Raw genomic sequence first — 20,344 nt, 5'->3', positions numbered from 1 at the left:
TCATGTGTGTCATCACAAAATGTGGACACTCTCAGTGTCTACAGCATAGGTTGTGCTCTGTGCCATTGTCCCCTGGCACCATGTATATTGACGTAAAATGTAGTACAAGTGTCCACTGTACAGCCTGACCTGATTTTCCTTGTTCATACTCACGGTGGCCAGTGCCTGTGTGTCTTGTTACAATCATCTGATGATGACCATTTGTACATGATTATTTGGACAGGCGAACCTTGGGTATTTTGTGTCCAATCTTGCATTTATCCAGCCCATGTGTATTTCACCCAGCCTAAGAGATGTAAGTGCTTCCTGTGTCTCAACAAATTGTCTAATGTAGGGGGTGGTTGGTGCGAGCAAAGCCTACATGTCAAAACCTGATATCTCCTTGCTAGGTCTGGCCAGTGTGTGATGTTTGTCTGGACATACACTCAAGGTGCAGTGAGCCAGTCATGGTGGGCATGTTTTCAGTATTACCTATGCAGCATGTGCCTCAAGTTCATGGATATGGTCCCTGCTCATCCCTGTTTTCGGCAACGCTGTGCGGTGCAGATGCAGTACTGGATTGTCCCCAGAGCCTGGCTCCTCTGTCAAAATCCATTTCATGTCATTTGCTATTGTGTCATGCTCTCCATAGTTTTTCAGTGGCATGGTGGGTCAACCAACTGTGTGTTGCATGCCCTACATATGTACCTTGTTTTGTAGATGTTACTCATCTTTCTTTTCAGGCTATGCACTGTAACCTATGTAGATTGGACTCATGTGAAGAATGTATACAGGTGTATGATTAATTGTTGTCTCTTCACCTTGCCCACAGCATCGTCGGGGGACACGGAGGGAGACATCAGCACAGACGGAGCGGAGGGACCGAGCACCAGTGCCAGCGGTGACATCTTGGCTGGCACATCGAGTGGAACTGAGGCGGAGGAGAGTGAGGCCGAGGACCTGTCCAGTGCCACCACAGAATATGAAGCTGACGGGTCCGAGGATGAGCTCTCCGAGTGGGCGGAGGCTGCACCAGCAGCTGACAGCGGCACAACATCTCTCCCCGCCCCCTCCATTGCCATCAGCCGCCTCCCACTTGCTCGTGTCCCTTCCCAGCGTGCCCGGTCACCACATATCTCCTTCCTGCCAGGCACCGCACCCCCTGCCCCTGTCTCCACTGCTGTTGCCAATGCCGAGTCTGTGGACATCCAGCGGCAGTTGCAGGTTGGTCAGGCTGCGATGCTTAATGTCCTCCATGGCCACAGCCAAGTGCTGAACAACATGGAGGCATACTTGGAGGGCATTTTCTCATTGCAGGCTGACCAACGCAACTTGCTGAGGTCCATTGACTCAACACTGACTGCAGCAGTGGGTCTCCTGCAGCGCTTCGTCCAACCCCCTACCCCTGACCCATCCACACTTCCCACTCCCATGCCTGTCCCACGTACACCCAGACATCAGCATGCACCCACCACAACAGACACAGGCACCACACCAGCAGGGAAGGTCAAATGCACACCTCCTGGCACGCACACACAGGGTGAAGTAGGCACACCCACTGGGTCGGGGGGCAAACGTAAGACACGCAGCCAGAGTGGGAGTCCGCATTCCACCAAATCCACTCCCTCCAAATCCCCTCCCCTCAGCTCTCTTGGCCACATATCCAGCAAAGACTCCTTCATGGCCGCTCTGTCCCTGAGCCCCACAGTGACACCACCCCGCAAGCGGTCAAGGGAGTCCCCGGTCAGGGTGGTTGAGTCCCCCCCCTGTCCACCCTCCCCCAGTGGTGCTGTGACCCATCCCTCTGACCCCCCCCCTCCTTGGGGCTTGTGGTTCCTTCGGGTGCATGGGAGTCGCTGGAGGACCTTGCTAAGGTGTGCAGCGACATCCTGGCCTCCGCCTTTGGTGCTGCCCCACCCCCTGTGGTGGATTCCTACATCCCTGCACCCACGACGCCTACCCTTTGCCCTCATGTCCCTGCGGTGCCTGGTCCTTCCCCCCCACATGATGCCCCACCCCCCTCTGGAAGACGAAGGAGTCTGACTGTGCAGGCAAGCTAGGGGACACGCGTCCCACTGTGTCCCCCACCTGGATTTGAACTTTGGATTGCCCTATGGGCATTGTACATTTTGAACTTTCAAGGGACAAACAGATTTTTGGATGCTGAATAAAGCAATTTCATTTTCCTTAGTACACTACTGTCTGTCTGGTATTGCTGTTGGTGGACCTGCTCCATTATTTTGGGTGGTGATAATGTGTTGGGTGTGTGGGAATTGTAGTCTTGTGCTGGTCATAGGGTGGATCCTGGTATCTGTGTGCCATCACAAGCTGTTGGCTACATCGCTTTGTTCATGTAAGCAGTTACTGCATGGTGACATCGTCCCAAGGTGTGTTCCTTCCTCTGTATAACCTGACATCTTCCCTGCAGGGTCATTCCAATATGTGGTGCTGAGCTGTGTCTACATTGGCTGGGTGTGTGACGGACTCGTTAGACTTGGGCCATGCATGCTGAGCGATGTCTCCACCTGCATCATTCGTGGCGTCCTTGGTGGTCACTGTACTTGTGTATGTACACTGTTGTCATGACTTCATGTGGACATGTTTTCTTTTCGGCGCTATGCATGTGTATACTCCCGGCCTCGCACACATGTGGTACATGTACTGCAGGATCTTTGTGCACCTGACTGACCTGTGTCTGGGCACTGCTGGGAGGACTCTGCACACACCCCTCCTGTGTCTGGGCACTGCTGGAAGTGATAGGCACCCACCCCTCCTGTGTCTGGGCACTGCTGGGAGTGATAGGCACCCACCCCTCCTGCGTCTGGGCACTGCTGGGAGGACTCTGCACACAACCCTCCTGCGTCTGGGCACTTCTAGGAGGACTCTGCACCCACCCCTCATGTGTCTGGGCACTGCTGGGAGGACTCTACATTCACCCCTCCTGTGTCTGGGCACTGCTGGGAGGACTCTGCACCCACCCCTCCTGTGTCTGGGCACTGCTGGGAGGACTCTGCACACACCCCTCCTGTGTCTGGGCACTGCTGGGAGGACTCTGCACCCACCCCTCCTGTGTCTGGGCACTGCTGGGAGGACTCTGCACATACCCCTCCTGCGTCTGGGCACTGCTGGGAGGACTCTGCACACACCCCTCCTGTGTCTGGGCACTGCTGGGAGTGATAGGCACACACCCCTCCTGCGTCTGGGCACTGCTGGGAGGACTCAACACCCACCCCTCCTGCGTCTGGGCACTGCTGGGAGGACTCTCCACACACCCCTCCTGCGCCTGGGCACTGCTGGGAGGACTCTGCACACACCCCTCCTGTGTCTGGGCACTGCTGGGAGGACTCTGCACACACCCCTCTTATGAATGGGCACTGCTGGGAGGCCTCTGCACACACCCCTCCTGTGTCTGGGAACTGCTGGGTGGACTCTGCACACACCCCTCCTGTGTCTGGGCACTGCTGGGAGGACTCTGCACACACCCCTCTTATGACTGGGCACTGCTGGGAGGACTCTGCACACACCCCTCCTGTGTCTGGGCACTGCTGGGAGGACTCTGCACACACCCCTCTTATGACTGGGCACTGCTGGGAGGACTCTGCACACACCCCTCCTGTGTGTGGGCACTGCTGGGAGTGTTAGGCACCCACCCCTCCTGTGTCTGGGCACTGCTGGGAGGACTCTGCACCCAACCCTCCTATTTCAGGATATGTACGCTTAGAACATACACGGGTGTGGGTTCGCTCCATGCATACGCGGGTGGGGGTATGGTCTGTACATACACGGTTGGGGTGGGGGTACGCTCCATACATACGCGGGTGAGGGTACGGGTCGTACATACACGGTTGGGGTGGGGGTACGCTCCATGCATACGGGGTGGGGGTACGGTCCATACGTACACTGTTGGCATGGGGGTACGCTCCATACGTACGCGGGTGAGGGTACGGGTCATACATACACGGTTGGGGTGGGGGTACGCTCCATACATACGCGGGTGAGGGTACGGGTCATACATACACGGTTGGGGTGGGGGTATGCTCCATGCATACGGGGTGGGGGTACTGTCCGTACGTACACTGTTGGAATGGGGGGTACGCTCCATACGTACGCGGGTGAGGGTACGAGTCGTACGTACACTGTTGGGGTGGGGGTACGCTCCATGCATACGCGGGTGAGGGTACGGGTCGTACATACACGGTTGGGGTGGGGGTACGCTCCATGCATACGGGGTGGGGGTACGGTCCGTACATACACTGTTGGGGTGGGGGTACGCTCCATGCATACGTGGGTGAGGGTACGAGTCGTACGTACACGGTTGGGGTGGGGGTACGCTCCATGCATACGCGGGTGAGGGTACGGGTCGTACATACACTGTTGGGGTGGGGGTACGCTCCATGCATACGCGGGTGAGGGTACGGGTCGTACATACACGGTTGGGGTGGGGGTACGCTCCATGCATACGCGGGTGAGGGTATGGGTCGTACATACACTGTTGGGGTGGGGGTACGCTCCATGCATACGGGGTGGGGGTACGGTCCGTACGTACACTGTTGGCATGGGGGGTACGCTCCATGCATACGGGGGTGGGGGTACGGTCCGTACATATCCGTACCCACGCTGTGGAATGCTGGTGCGGGCCGTACCCAGGCCTTTGCCACGTGGGTACAGCCGTCCCGCCATTGTTGGGGTGACGTAGGTGTGGGCGTGGTACGACTCGTACCCACGCTCTTAAGGCGTGGGTACGGGACGTACCTGTATTGTTGTGTTACCGGTTTGCGTCGTCAACCACTTCCGTTGTGGTGGACGCTGGCTTTGCTGGACACGCCCCCACCCCCTCGTAGTGACCAGGGCCTGGGGGTCAGTTATGTCCAGGGCATGTGTGCTGTGTGACTTTGGTGGGGGTTTTGTGGCCTGCCCCAGCTCCTGCCCCCCCCTTTCCCCCCTCCCTTTGTTGTTCTGACCTTCTGCGGCGTCTGCGTCGTAACCTGTAGAGGAGGTCGACTGCTATGAGGGCCGGGATGACACGTAGGTTCGGGTCCATGTCTGTCCGTCGCGTGCAGTTCGCGTCGTCCTGATTTCCCGGCAGTTTTTGGCTGCCGGAAAATATTCTCCGTGCGGGATGACGTTGGTGCGAATCGTACTTCCTGGTTCGTGAATGGCAGGCTGCGTGCGTCCCGACGTCACGTCGGCGCTTTCCCGGATCACATTTGTATGTATATTTTCATCGGTCGGTGTTTTGTACAATTCGTACGGAAATAGTATTTCCGTGCGAATCGTACTTCCATGTTTGTATCTTGTTACGACCGGGTACGCGTCGGACGGGGAATATGCTCCGTCCGACGGTTCGTACCCGGTTTTTACAGGATCGTATTCGGCACCACAATGTTACCAAATGCTTCTCTCACAGTGGTTCCCAAATGCACACTGACTCACAGTGTGATTCTAGACAACCAACACTATCCCTAGCAGCTTACCAAAACACATTTCTTCATCTAGAAGGAGTACTACATTTTAGTATAGAAACATAACTCATTTCACAAATTCATAAACAATGACTGGTTTCTAATTCTACCAAAATATAAAAACAGCACAGTTATCTGTCTGCAAACACATGAAAAACACAAATGCTTATCACAGAATAGTTTCTACATGCACACACACTGTCAATAAGATTGTAGAGTAAAAAATTACTCCCTACACTTTAGCAGGAGTAATACATTAGTCTGATTAAAATCAAAATAGTCTACATACATCCCCTCACAATTAAATAACTCACCTTTCAAGTTGTTTTGTAGATTAAGAAGTATATCAGTCACACACCAGATTTTCTTTTACAGAATCTCTGCACTGTGCACCTCTCAGCAAAAACAAAGAATGGAAAAGTTCCCTTTCATTTTCCACACATATACATGTAAACATCAAATCACAATCCTTCACACATAAATTCAAAAGCAAACACACATTTCTATTGGCTAAACATTTCAACCCTTTCCAAATGAAATACATTTCAACCCTTCCCCCAATCTTCCTTCTGCCTGTTACCATAGAAACAGGTCATGGAACACTGCACTGAGCACACAGGTCACAAGTTCAGCACACAATGTTGCTAAACAAGACAGCAAGTGTGCTTGACTTTTCAACATATCAGCTTATCATATATAATGTTCCTTACAATCAGTTTTTGTTAACCAATAAGAATCATGCCTTTAAAAAACAGAAATATACACCCTACCTTTCAGTGTAGAAAGTTGTCATACAACCAATGATTTCTTGTCTTTTTTCATATTTTTTTTCCTTGGATCCGCGCACCCAACGTGAGAGAATCCGTGCACCCAACGTGATAGGATGCGCGCACCGTGCGCGTATTTTGCCGTTTTTTTTTTTTAAAGGGGGCCCCAGGGGGTCCTTCTGGGACCCCCTAAGCACCTCTAGTGGGTCAGAGTATTTCCACTCTGCCCCCTTTATATGTTTTACACACTTATTCCCCTTGCTTCTTCAGCCTCGCTTCTACCGAGGCAGAAAATGGCCGCCAACAGTTCCTGGTTTCGAATGTAGACAGACACTCGACAGCCAATTAGCATTCAGCGCGCGATCGGGAGGGTGCGGACTCGGTTCGAGGAGGGTGCGCTTACGGTGCGGGTAGGGTGCACGGATCCTCCCCGGCCAAAGATATATATGTACTTTTAACTCTAATTTTCTCAGGAACTACTGAACGGATTTACACCATTTATGCAAAAGGCATGAGTCTGAACTGAGGACTACCTCTTTGCCAAATTTGATGTCATTCCGTTCAGCGGTTCGGGCTGTAGCTGCACAACAGATCCTATGGAAAATTGCATGGGCAAAACGCGTTTTGGGACCCCCCTTTTTTCTCGGCCCCCGCTTGATTGATCACCACAAAACTTTCAGGGTAGGAGTGGAGCAGACCTGGCCAAAAGTTTGGAAAATTTTGCGAGGATTCATCAACCGGCGCCAGACTTATTGGGAATAGAATGTTGCGGATTTCCTATGGAAAATAGGTCCTAACTATAACTATCTACTGGCGACCGCCAGTACATAATATATATATATATATATATATATATATATATATATATATATATATATATATATATATATATATATATATTTTTATTTATATATTTATATATTTATATATTTATCATTTGTAATATATTTCTAACATTTTATAATTTCTGAAAATAATTAATAATTTATGATTATTAAGTATATATATATATATATATATATTTATATATATATATATATTTATATATTTATCATTTTTAATATATTTCTAACATTTTATAATTTCTTAAAATAATTATTTATTTATGATTATTAAGTAAATATGTATATTAAATTTTATATATGTATGTTTAATTTATTTTTACATTACATTTATTACTTATATTTGTTAACATTTTCTAATGTTAAATATTTTTATTAATTCATATGTATTATTTAATTTATTTTACATTTTTTTTATACATAAAAAAACGATATTTTGTACTTCGATATTTTTAACAACGGTATTTTTTTCAGATGTTTTAGTACTTACCATTATGAAGATTTAATGTCGATATTTTTGACATCGATATTTATGTCCCGATATTTTGGGAACACAATATTTTGATACTCGATATTTTGTCAGTGCTCCATGATTTCGGTGCCAGTGTCTTAACTTCTCTGCTACGTTCTCTTTGCTTGGGGGTGTTTATGCCAGTCTTTTGTTGTAAATTAACGGTCTACATCCCAGCAGCTGATTGGGGGTATATGTTTTTAGTGTAACTCAATGTAACCATAAAGGACACATTTCTGTGGTGTTTCATTTGTCTTGACACCCATGCTTTTTTGGGCAGTGTGTTTGACCAATGGTGCATTACCTAACCCATACAGTGTTTATCTGCATGAAATTCAGTATGTTGTCCATCATCACATCATCTTTGGGTCCTGCCTCAGTTCCTTTTGAAGCCCTCTGTTGTCCACTAAAAAGCTAGCCATGGCTATCTAGCTGCTTTGCTTGCAAGACAGCGTAGTTGGTTGAGCACCTGCTGCTACAATCTGCGTGTTACTGGATGTTAGGCTGGCTGGTCTTCATGTCACAAGGGAAGAATCCCTGGAGTTTTGCAAACCATTACAATCCAGTGATTGAAACCAGTTGCTCTGAACAAACACTACAGCGCCCAGCTCAGCACCGGAGTGCTGTACTGCATAGATGTAGATCAACTGATACATCTTGCTCTGGCACAGGTTAAGTTAGCACAGTCTGTTTGGGAAGAATAACTACTATAGCATTTTCATCGATGGGCAATCCAGTTTCTGCTGTAAGCAAATAGTGACATTTATATTCAAAATATGGCTTTCTATGTATACAAACCCAACACTCTCAATGGATACACACATTCCATATTTACTAGTGTTTATCTTCAGAACCAGTGAGAAAACCCGGGGGAATTTAGTACCTGCAACATAAATCTTGCTGCAACTTGAAGATGCAATTACAGTAGGAATTCACAGTTATTTAATTTATGTTGTCGAAGCTTAGTAGTATTCTGAATGAAAAATGTAATTTAATATACCTGCTGCAGAGAAATGTATGTAAACTGCTGGGCACATGTTCTGGTTCCACAAAGATAACTCGTTGGTTCAGTGCATCTTCTGCAGATGTCTACCTAATCTGCAGGCTGCAGATGCAAGTTTCAGCAAGACAGTTCAGTGGGTTAATATACTTCTGGCAGAGATCACTGCATATGTATAACCCAAAAATAATAAGCCAACGTGGAAGCAGGGTAAAATATACTTTACCTGTTTTTGGAGTCCAATGAAATTAATAGACTGAGTAGAGTAGAAGTAACATGTCAGTATACAGTGCTCCAAAACCATCATTATTTGGAGTCAACCGCTAAAGAAGAAAGTTATTGTTATTAATAGGACTATTGCCAATGCATTGTTTACTAACATAACCTCTCTGAACACATCATATTACAAAGTTCAGAATGAATCGTGTGCCTCTCATTTTGTCATTTTGCCTTAGCGTCCCCCTGCCCTCTTCAGTGTTACGTCCATGTTCCCCCGTCCTCCTATTCAGTAATTTGCCCAAAATCACAGGATGTTCAGCCCACGCCAAGACTCTGACCTGGTTCTATAGTTCCTAATTTGTCAGCTCATGCCCTTACACCACATCCTCTCCCCAGGGTTTCAGCTGAGATTACGAACGAATTTGTGCAACAAACGATATGCCAATTTCAAAAACATACACTCCACATAATGCCACTCAACACAACCTAATTCAACTCACAATAATTACACTCTACTCACTACCACATAAACACACCCTGCATAAAACCCCTCTATGCCACATACCAACAATTCACATAAATACACGACACATCATGCCATATCATTTCAATCAGTATAATTTCACTAGACATATTTTCACTCAACGCTACACTGTTTCACGCCACTCAGTTCCATGCCACACAATTGAACTCCACACAGTTCCAATCCCCACTACATAATTCAACACCAAAACACATAATTCAACTCAAAACAATTACACAATACACCACATACATCATGCCACAAAATTAAACTCTACTACATATTACTCCACATCACAAAATACCAATCCACATAATTACACTCCATGATACACAATCCCACTCCACATAATTCCAGTGCACTCAATACCACATACATTCTATCCACATAATTCCACTGCACACCATGCCACACAATTCCACAACTAACAATTCCAATCCAACCCAGATAAATAAACAACACACCATATGCATACACTCTATAACACATGGTTAACAGATATTGTTATTTACAACACCAATAGCTCTAACTCAAACAAATTCAAGACCTATTGCATTTCCAATGCTTGTTTTTTTACTGGCGATCACCCCGAATCTCACATTTGGGGTTTCAGCAGTAGTCTACATACTTGCCAACCCTTTTGATCTAGGCGATTAAGTGACTGTTTTTGGGCAGTTCCAGTGCCTACTGATCCTAGCTTCCTACAGCTTTTTAGGAGGCCTGAGCAGGCCTCTGCAATGAGCTGCCCCTCCTGCCTTGCCTGACTTAAAACAATAAACACAATGCCCCGGAAAAGTAGCAAGGGTTTACACGCAGAACTGTCTGTTTCCAAGTGAAAGTAGAAGTGGCTTCACATTTGAGAGGAAAGCTGGGCAGGGAAGGGAGGGGTAGTAAGTGGAGGGGCATGGAAGTGAGTGACAGATCATTCTTTTAAAATCATCACGCCTGTTTATCAATCACATTGGACTGTTTTATAAATAAAATTGTGACTATTTTTATATTACATTTTTTTACTGCAATCACGTGAAGTCCAGGTTTAGGTGGTAGCATGTTTTCTTTTTTCTTTTTTGTGTGACATATACTTCAGAATAAAAATACATGTAAACATTGCACCAGTTTGCCAAGGCCAGTACTTTGAGATTTGCCAAAGCTTTTTGGAACTGGTGTGTTGCCAGAACATATGTTGTCAGTGACTGCCCTCTGCATCATGCGTCAGATCAGGTTGGCTCCTTCTTGAGTGTCATGATGTAATCTACACTGATGTCATCGCCGTGAAAAAAAGGCATGTGATATTTCATTCAGGGATTCTTATCAAGGTAATTAGCCCTTTCAAAATCTGACTAATCCTACCTCTTGTTGCTTTACATTATGTTGGCTAGTATGAGGCCAGGTGCGCTGCAGGTAAATAGAAATTAGGGAATTGCTGTTGCTGTGTTGGTGGGGATGAAATTACCACATGCCAGGTGTAGTGACTCGAGCGGAAAGATGCAGTTGGAGACCTGCTTGGACTTTCCACACTATGGCCTCAATGACGAGTGTCGTGGTGCCATGTGAAATAATTATCACACAAAATAAAATCCAAAATTGAGGTGTTAACAGTGGCGGCTGGTGACATTTGAAAGTGGTGAGTCGTAAAATAATTGTTGTACTGAACTGAGACGAGCGAGTGAGTGAGCCCGAACAACCTACAGGGGATTCGGGGGGTTCTCCACCCGAGAACATTTTGAAACAAGCATTGGCATAGCCAAGAGGTCACGCTTTTGGGACCTTATAAGTGATTAGCCATGCAACACTTGATGTTGTTTAATGGAGGATATTGTGCTTGATAACTAAATACTTATAATGTCCCAAAGGCGAGACCTATTGGCTATGCATTGGGGGGGCCTTATAAGTGTTTAGGTAGAGCTATTGACTTTGCCAATGTTTCTAAGCTGTGCTGTAGAGAAGCTGGATGGCCTGTCACAAAGGTGAACTGGTCATCTTTCGTTTGCTTATATCTGTATTTGGCTACTAAACTGGTACTAATAAGGTGAAATATTTGCCCATACAGTTTTAACGTATAAAAATTAAGATATAATGAAAAAAATACTATCAATTATGCTGCATTACGCTGCATAATTTACTTTTCTAGCCGCATAATTTTGTCAACCCTGATGCATAATTTGGAGCGCCCTGCCACATAATTGCAGTGGCCCTGCTTATTGTTCAAACACGTAGTTCTAGTGACCAGGACTGTTGCAAGGAAGTTGCCACGTTTATGCGCAAACCTAGTGATAAATGTAGAGGGTTTTAGTCAGACTCGCACCTGTGCAATCCTGTATGCCTAAAACATCATTAGAAAATAACTAAACTAGCATTAACACTAGACAAAGTGATGTTGACTATGTAAATAATTTTGCAAGCTCTAGAGACTCTGTCTGCTTTGAAGCTTGTGGACTTGCACTGGATTAAAATAGAGAGGTCACGAAAGAGTCTGAAAGGAGACCCCATTCTTGAGTTCATTATGTTAGTCATGGACACTTAAAAACGTCAGTGTTTTTCACGTGACATAAATGTTACTATATATATATATATATATATATATATATATACATATATATATATATATTCACTGAAAAAACCATAGGTTTCACACATGTTATAGTTAGCTGGACATTTCACTCGTACAAAACCACTGAAATTACCCCATTATAGTTAGTTCAGCTAACTATAACTCGCGCGCCCGCAATCCACTGCTGATGACGTCACATATTACATCACTCATGACATGGTCAGTTACATCACTCATGACATCACTGATGACATCTCAAATGACATCACTGATGACATCACTGATGACATCATCCAGTGAATGTGTGTCTTTCTGAAAAATATTTTTTTTTTACATATGTATATCTAAAGGTTAATGGAAGAAAAAATGGGTAAATAAGTGTCTAAATGGATGGTTTTTTTTGTAAAATTAATTGTATAACTAACTTATTAACAGTATCTTAGTGAATACAAGTATTAGTTTGTAATGTTTAAATATTTAAATATCTGTATCAGCGTCTCGCTTTGTGTATAAGTGGCTGCATGGGTTGGTGAGTAGCTACATGAGTGTGTATATGGGTTATTAGTTTGTTTTTAGAGTATCAGTATGAGTGTCTGTATGGTTCAGTGGGGGATGTTACTTAGCGTATGGATGCATGAATGAGTGACTCACTGTTTGTATGTATTTTGAAGACAGTATGTGAGCAGGACAGTATGGGTGGATGAGTGTATGTATGGGTGAGTAAGAGAGTGAATGCCTGTCTCAATAGTGTCTTTATGAGTAAGTCCATATGTAGGCTTGTGGGAAAGGTAGTTCGCAAACTTTCATTGCGAGCAGTGGGCGCCAAAGACTGACATACAATTTACAGCAATGGCAGAGGAGTGGGTTAGAAAACGGGAAGAAGAGGCCCTTGATATTTTCAGCGATGGTGGGTCTTCAGCTACTGGCAGTAACATATCGAGAGATTCACAACCAGTGAGTGATGTCAAGAGGCTTACACATGAGCTAGAGAAACTGAGGAAGACGGAGGTCTCGAAATGGTGGGAGTGCAAATCCCTGCAGAGGTACTGAGACGTTGGACGCATCCCAAGGGGCTTGAGAATCTTAATCGCCCCGACATATGAGAACCCTGATCCCGCTATGCTACAAATGTGGGCGGAAAACAGCGCGCAGTCATCAAAAAATATGTTGCAAATTTTGATAAAATTCGCTGCAAGTGATCGCGAAAAACTTATGGAAAGAATAAATCAAATCCTTAAACAATTGCAAGAATTAGAGAATCAGGATGAAGTTACCAAATTACTTATGGAAATTGAAACAAAAGTATCTAAACACGAACAGACCATAAAAGAACGAAAAGCCATGAAGTTCCAGAGAGACAGGAACGATTATCTCCAAGGGAGAATTTACACATTCTCAAAGAAATTTGATAACATCAGAAGACAACAGTTATCAACATCAGCAAGTAACATCCCAAGAATGAGTGACCCAAGTGAGTCGGAATTAAGTTCTGAACTGGAATCAGATCCTGAAGGTGCAATGGCTAAGGACTCAACCCATAGTGCCCCCTCACCTATCCAAGAGTTTGGTTTTTTACGTCTAGAAAGAATAATGAGTCTCAGACCACGAACGTCAAGACCAGACCCAACACAGAAAAATCAACAAACACAAAAACAAAAACAAGGCGAAGGAAAAACCGGAGGTGGGGGAAAAGTGCAGCAAATGACCGGAAAACCAACATACAGAAGGAACAATCGCAAATGAATAGAAACGAAGAGTCAGATAACACAGTGATTAATTTAAGCAAGATGGAGATTACAGATAAAGAAAAAAAGATTCTATCATTAGGACTCTCATATTGTACCGTCACAAATTTTGATTACACTCAGACGAGAATAGATCTATTCCACTACATTAGGAAATTGAAATTGTGCAAATATTTCTATAATGTAAACAGGAATCAGACACCAATGCCCCCGAATGACAGCACCGAGACCACTACAAATATTCTAACAGTAGCAGACATGCCTCTTCTTCAACATCTAGAAGAATTGAACCAAGAAATGAGTCAGATATCTCCTACTGATGCAGCCACAGGTTCAAATATAAACATATTTCTTAAAACGCAAAGTCCCTTCAAACCAAAATCAATCTTTCTACCAATGATGCCTAGAGATGGTATAGACATTTTTTCAGAAAACGTGATTAAAGACCTAAAAGAACTAGCCACAATGAGTAGCAAGCAGTTCAGAGCAAGTATGAATAAGAACATCTTTGAATATAACAATCTAATGAAAACAATCAAATCTAGGAATGACATTATGGTTAGATGGTCGGACAAAGGAGGCAATATAGTCCTGTGGCCTACGGACATGTATCAGCAAGAAGCAATGAAACAACTTCAGGACAACAACTGTTACTGTCGCATCAGCTCTACACACTCGACAGGTGTAAAAGAAAGATTTCACGCAGCCCTATACGAATGGAAGAGAACGGGATTGCTATCCAAGGAAGAGATGGAGTTTTTGAAGAATGATTTCCCGGTTACACCAGAACTATATCTCATTCCAAAAATTCACAAAGATCGACTCAGTCCCCCTGGGAGACCGATTATCTCAGCAATTGGAGGGCTATTCGAAAATACGAGCAGGTATATTGATTACTTCCTTCAGCCCTTTGTTCGGAGTTTACCAGCATATATAGGAGACACTAGAGACTTCTTGAACAAAATTGAGAATCATCAATGGAGTGACAATTATGTTTTTCTGACACTAGATGTACAAAGTTTGTACACGAGTATCAAGCATAAAGACGGTTTGAACGCCATGGCCTTTTTTCTAAGTAAAAGAGAACTGGAACTTTACCAACATACAGCTATGTTATTGGACATGACACAATGGTGTTTGAACAATAATTTCTTTCTGTTTGATAGGTTGTATTATAAACAAATCCAAGGTACAGCCATGGGTACCTGCTTCGCCCCCAGTTATGCTAATTTGCATATGGGCTGGTGGGAGGAGCAGGTACTCAGGCATCAATACTCACAAGAAATGTCAAATAACATCAAATTATATACCAGATACATTGATGATATTTTTATTTTTGTGGGAAGGCACGGAAGAATATGCTATGAAATTTGCTATGGATCTAAATAACAATGATCTAAATTTAAAATTCACATGCACTACCAGCAAAGAGGTGATTCATTTTCTAGATTTAGAAGTATACATGGAGAATGAAAGGATAGAGACAAAAACCTTTAGAAAATTAACATCAGGGAATTCTATACTACACGCAAGTAGTTTTCATCCGAACAAACTTATTGACAACATTCCGTATGGGGAATGTTTGAGGATGAAAAGAAATTGCAGCTCTGTCACTAGTTTTAATCAAGCCAAGAAAGAACTCTTTACTAGACTTAGTCATAGAGGGTATAACGAACAAATATTGACTAAAGCAGAGAACAAAAGTATCAAAATCCAAAGAATAGAGCTACTGAAACCAGATAACAAGAAAACGTCAGAAGAGACAGGAGATTATCACAAAAAGACACCTCCTAGACTCATCACTGGCTACAATCTCTACCACAATAATTTAAGAAAAATACTGCTGAGACATTGGCCATCAGTACGTAATGATCCAGTAATAGGCGAGTTATGTAAGAAACCCCCGCAAATTACATTTAGACGGGCAAAATCTATGCGCCAAGAACTTGTCTGCAACTCCCCTAGACCGAGTGCCAAAACTGAATGGCTCAAACCGCAAAACTGATTTTTCAAGTGCGCAAAATGTAAGGCATGCAAGTATGGCACTAACACCCGCAGCCTTACACTACCATTTAGGAACACTCTGTTTGAAATCCGTAGCAATTACACTTGTAAAACCGATTTTGCGGTTTATGTCTTACGGTGTACCTGCAATAAATTCTACGTAGGTAGTACCATTCACCAAGTTCACGTAAGAATATTGCAGCATCTTCGTGCCATTAACAAGGATGATCCAACATACCCAGTGGCCCGACACATAAACATCACACATAACGGCAGAAGTGAAGACCTTACATTTTTTGTAATAGACAACATCCCAAAGAACAACAGGGGAGGGAATAGATTGTTGTCTTTACGAAAATTGGAATCCAGATACATAATGTTATTAGACAGTAAAATCCCTAGAGGATTGAACGCTGATGAAGCTTTAAGTGTGCATCTGCAATAAGTATTGTACTTCAACTCAAGTTATTTCAGGAAATAATGGGTTCTATTTCTTTTCTGTTAGTCCTAACCCACTCCACCGACACAGGTAGCACCTCAGGCATGTAGATATTTGTTTTATTTCTTTAATGTTGTCTCCCAACCAATGTCAGTGGTTCTACTAAGGAGCCACATGCTATCACTACCCACTGGGGTAAAAATTTAATATAGCTGTTTTCTATGCAGTTGACAACATGCTAAAATGTGATATATTAAGTTCTAATGTGTGAGTATTTCACTCGTATTTTGATTTATGTATCTTTCTTTTTGACAAAATGAAATTATTTCTATTTCTATTACCAATTGGTTGGGTAACCATGGCAACAAAAGATTTAAATAACATGGTAATTGTGCTGTACCTGTGTTCAGTGACCAAGGCGGCGAGTCCGTCGAAACGCGTTTGGCCATTTTGTTGTAAATAAATATTTGTCTTTGACGAAATCTCCCACGGAGTCAGCGCCTCTTCATATACAGTTTGAACTGGATTGTCGAATATACATATATATATATATATATAAAAAGAAAATATATATATTTTTTTTTTCTTTCCAAGTGAAAATGACATCTAACATTTTTGAAACACCAAATATTACAATTCTAACTGTTTACAATGTTTGTTATTGGGGATGTGCTTTCTGAGCCGAAGCATCTGGTCTAATGCAGTTAGGAGCTTTTACCGCCATTAATTCCACTGGTTCCTCGAGTGGACTGGTCAAGAAGGAGTAAAAGTATGCACGGGCCGCATTCGCTCGCCCAAAGCATGTCTGAAGCGAGGGCGGGAGGGACGAGGTAGACGCAATTCATACCTGCATCTGATCCTCTGTGAATCTGATTGAAATAAGGCAGTTGTGAGAGCTGAACATATCAATGCACTAATCGCCTCCATTAGCAGAGTAAAGTTTGGAAGCACGCACCAGGTAATGAGTCCCTGACAGTGTGATTATGTTCCTGACAGGATGCGATGCTCTTCATTTACCAAAGGAAATACTCACTGAACCAATTGCAACTGAGCAGCGCTGGTAATAAGTGCTCATCACCCACGGTGAAAATTACACAAAGCTTTTATATTTTAAATGGAGGTTTGCGATGAGTATCGAAAATTGAAAACAAACTGCCGGTGTAAAGGAAAAATTTTAAAATATGCTTTTGAGTGTTGTTTAGCTGGCGCACCTTAAATTGCCAATGAAACAAGCACTGGACTGTGTTAAAGCATTAGAACATTAGAGGAAGACACGACGGCAAATGTGAAAGCAGGCGCACGTGCAATGGCAAAAGTAAAAGTGATCGCGATGATGCGCTCTCTGCCAAGCGCACGAGGGATGCATGCGCAGCAGTGACTGCAGAGGCAGAGCGAGGCGCGTGCTTGTGCGCGTAACCGCAAGCTGGTGGCCGGCAAAAGCATTTGGAAGCGCTTTGAAAAGCTGCTAACTAAATGTCTCGCCGTGCAGCGGATGTGCTGGCTCAGGCGAGACCTAAAAAGAGTGGACAAATGGTGCATTTTCAAGCAAATTTGAGAAAGCAGGATTGTTATTAAAACAATTGTTAATTGCCTTGCTATTTCCCTGTCAAGCAGCATCACACCTCTTTACATCTCGCTTCTATGTTCATTGCCTTGCTATGTCCCTGTCAAACACCAGCACAACCTTATGTATGGATTTACTTTGCGAGCCTTTCTGTCAATGCTTGGACTGCTTTGTTATCCCTTTCTCCCACGCTAATACTGTTTTGGTATCACGCCTTACCTTACCGTGTTGTCAGTATTTGTTTGCTATCCCATCCTGCGATGCCTGCACTGATTGCTATCCCTTCTTACCATGCTAATATGTATGTATCTGACGCCCCTGTATGTATCCACTCCCTTTCTCGTATGCCCCCTCTACACTGTACCCTTTGTTCTTTTATAACCCTTGCTGTTTTACAGTGCTACCAATGGTTTGCAGCCAGGCTTGCGCTTTAGAAGGCACGTATATGCACGTAGGTGATTTCTATACACTTGACTCACTACATGCCACAGAGTGAGCACAAGAAACGCTGTGGAGAAAGAAGAGAGTGTGACGCATCCACTCCATTCTTCCACTCACATCCGTCTTTGGCAGATTAGTCATGTTTGAGTTTATTTTGCCTGCTTTACCACTCCTCCCGGACCCGCCCGACTGACATACAATATGTTGCAGATAACTCAATTACTGTACCTCGCATACTATCCAAATAGAAGTCCATACCTGGAAAACATATCTACATGAAATACTGCAACATTATAGTTTTATAAAAAATGTTACAGCAAAAATAAATGAAGGGAAATATGCTGTAATTGGATCAGATGGATGTTTCTTACAGAATGCCAAAGGAAATTTGATTAATCACAGGAAATTAAGCTGTGATACTCCAGATAAGAGAGAGTTTTTCTATTTAGCTCGTCTTCAACTCTTCAAACCTTGGAGGACTGAAATTGAATTACTTGTAGATTTTGCCTGCTATGAGGATTCTTTCAAAGCATGTAAAGACATTGCTACCAGTGAGGCCGGCCCGGACCACGCATCATCACAGGGTGCGAACATGATGACTGCTTCAGGTGCCACTAACTCATTGCACCACAAGTCATCACCACGTGGACTTAATCAGGCAGAATTCAACGCAAGCCGCAACACATGGTGCCACTAACCCTGTTCCACACAAGCCGGCGACATGTGGTGCCACTAACCCTGTTCAACACAAGCCAATCCCACATGTGTAACTGTGTCCTGAGTCCTGAATGGCAGTGACCCCAAGTCTGTGGCAGTGACCACAGCAGCATACTCCCTTTGATCAGTTAGGCATATTTCCATATGCAAGGCCGTCAACACGTGATGCCACTAACCCTGTTCAACACAAGCCATTCCCACATGTGTAACTGTGTGCGGAGTCCTGAATGGCAGTGACCCCAAGTCTGTGGCAGCGACCAGAGCAGCATACTCCCTTTGATCAGTTAGGCATATTTCCATATGCAAAGCCGGCGACACGTGATGCCACTAACCCTGTTCAACACAAGCCAATCCCACGTGTGTAACTGTGTCCTGAGTCCTGAATGGCCGTGACCCTAATTCCGTGGCAGCGACCACCAACCTATGCATGTGGCTGTGATCAACTTGCTCACCGCTATCTCTGGCTTACACTGTGGTCAGCAGGACTCACAATTCAGATACAGTCCCGATTGCAGATGACGCAGTAGGCAAGAGACATAGCTCCCACTGCGGCCCATCCGCACCAAGCAGCATCACAGCATCACAGCATCTTACACTTTGACAGTGCATTCTATACATATTTCATCTTTTCATGATACGCCTACACTGCGGTCAGTAGGGCTCACAATTAAAATTAAATCTTGATTCATTAATTACAGAGTCCACTAGGCAAGTAACTATCACAGGCCTAAAACCTACATAATATCCTTTTAGTATCCTTGCTTCAAGAACTTTTTTTATATCAGTTATAGCTTTAGTACAATCAAAAAATTCATCTTCAAGTTCAAACAAACACTCAATAACAGTCTACAATGCGGGCAACAGAGATCACAATTTGAATTTTTGACACGTGGTGCCACTAACCCTGTACAACACAAGGCGTGACACGTGGTGTCACTAACCCTGTTCAATACAAGCCGGTCCCACATGTGGAACTGTGTCCTGAGTCCTGAATGACAGTACCCCAACTTCGTTGCAGCGACCACAGCACCAGACTCCCTTCAGTTTTATTTGTTGTTGTTTTGTTTAATTAAAATGTTTTATATGTAAATCTGTACATGACTAAGATTCTTCTTTGTCCAACTGCACAGGGACAATTCTGGGCTCAAGAAGGTTGCTGGGGGTATGTTGGTAATGTGGGAAGAGGGTGCGTTACCTGCTGATGTGGGGAGAGGCAGCGTGAAAGGGGTATCTCTCACAGAAAGAACTCCGGTATGTTTTCAGAAATGCCTCGGACAGATGCCAGCTGACAGACTGAATTACAAAACGTTTTTTCAATGCTTATGTAGTGTGACTTATAAACAGTTCGCAACCAGGCTCGCAGAGGGATAACTGCGGCCCGTCCTGTCCACTCACAGACGCAGTACTATGAGCTGTCCACTCCCAAAGGAACAGCAGCGTAGTAGCTCGCAGAGGTACAGGCACAGCAGCATACTAGTTTGCAAAGGTAGAGAGCTGCGAGCCGACGGACTAGCTTCTAACGCTATAGCTGCAAAGTTATTGGGAATGTTGGGAAGAGGGAGCGTGAAAGGGTTAGCTTG

Source organism: Triturus cristatus, chromosome 2_1, assembly GCF_964204655.1.
Source record: "Triturus cristatus chromosome 2_1, aTriCri1.1, whole genome shotgun sequence".
In the NCBI taxonomy this organism is placed as follows: domain Eukaryota; kingdom Metazoa; phylum Chordata; class Amphibia; order Caudata; family Salamandridae; genus Triturus; species Triturus cristatus.
Note: the sequence above shows the minus strand (reverse complement) of the source record.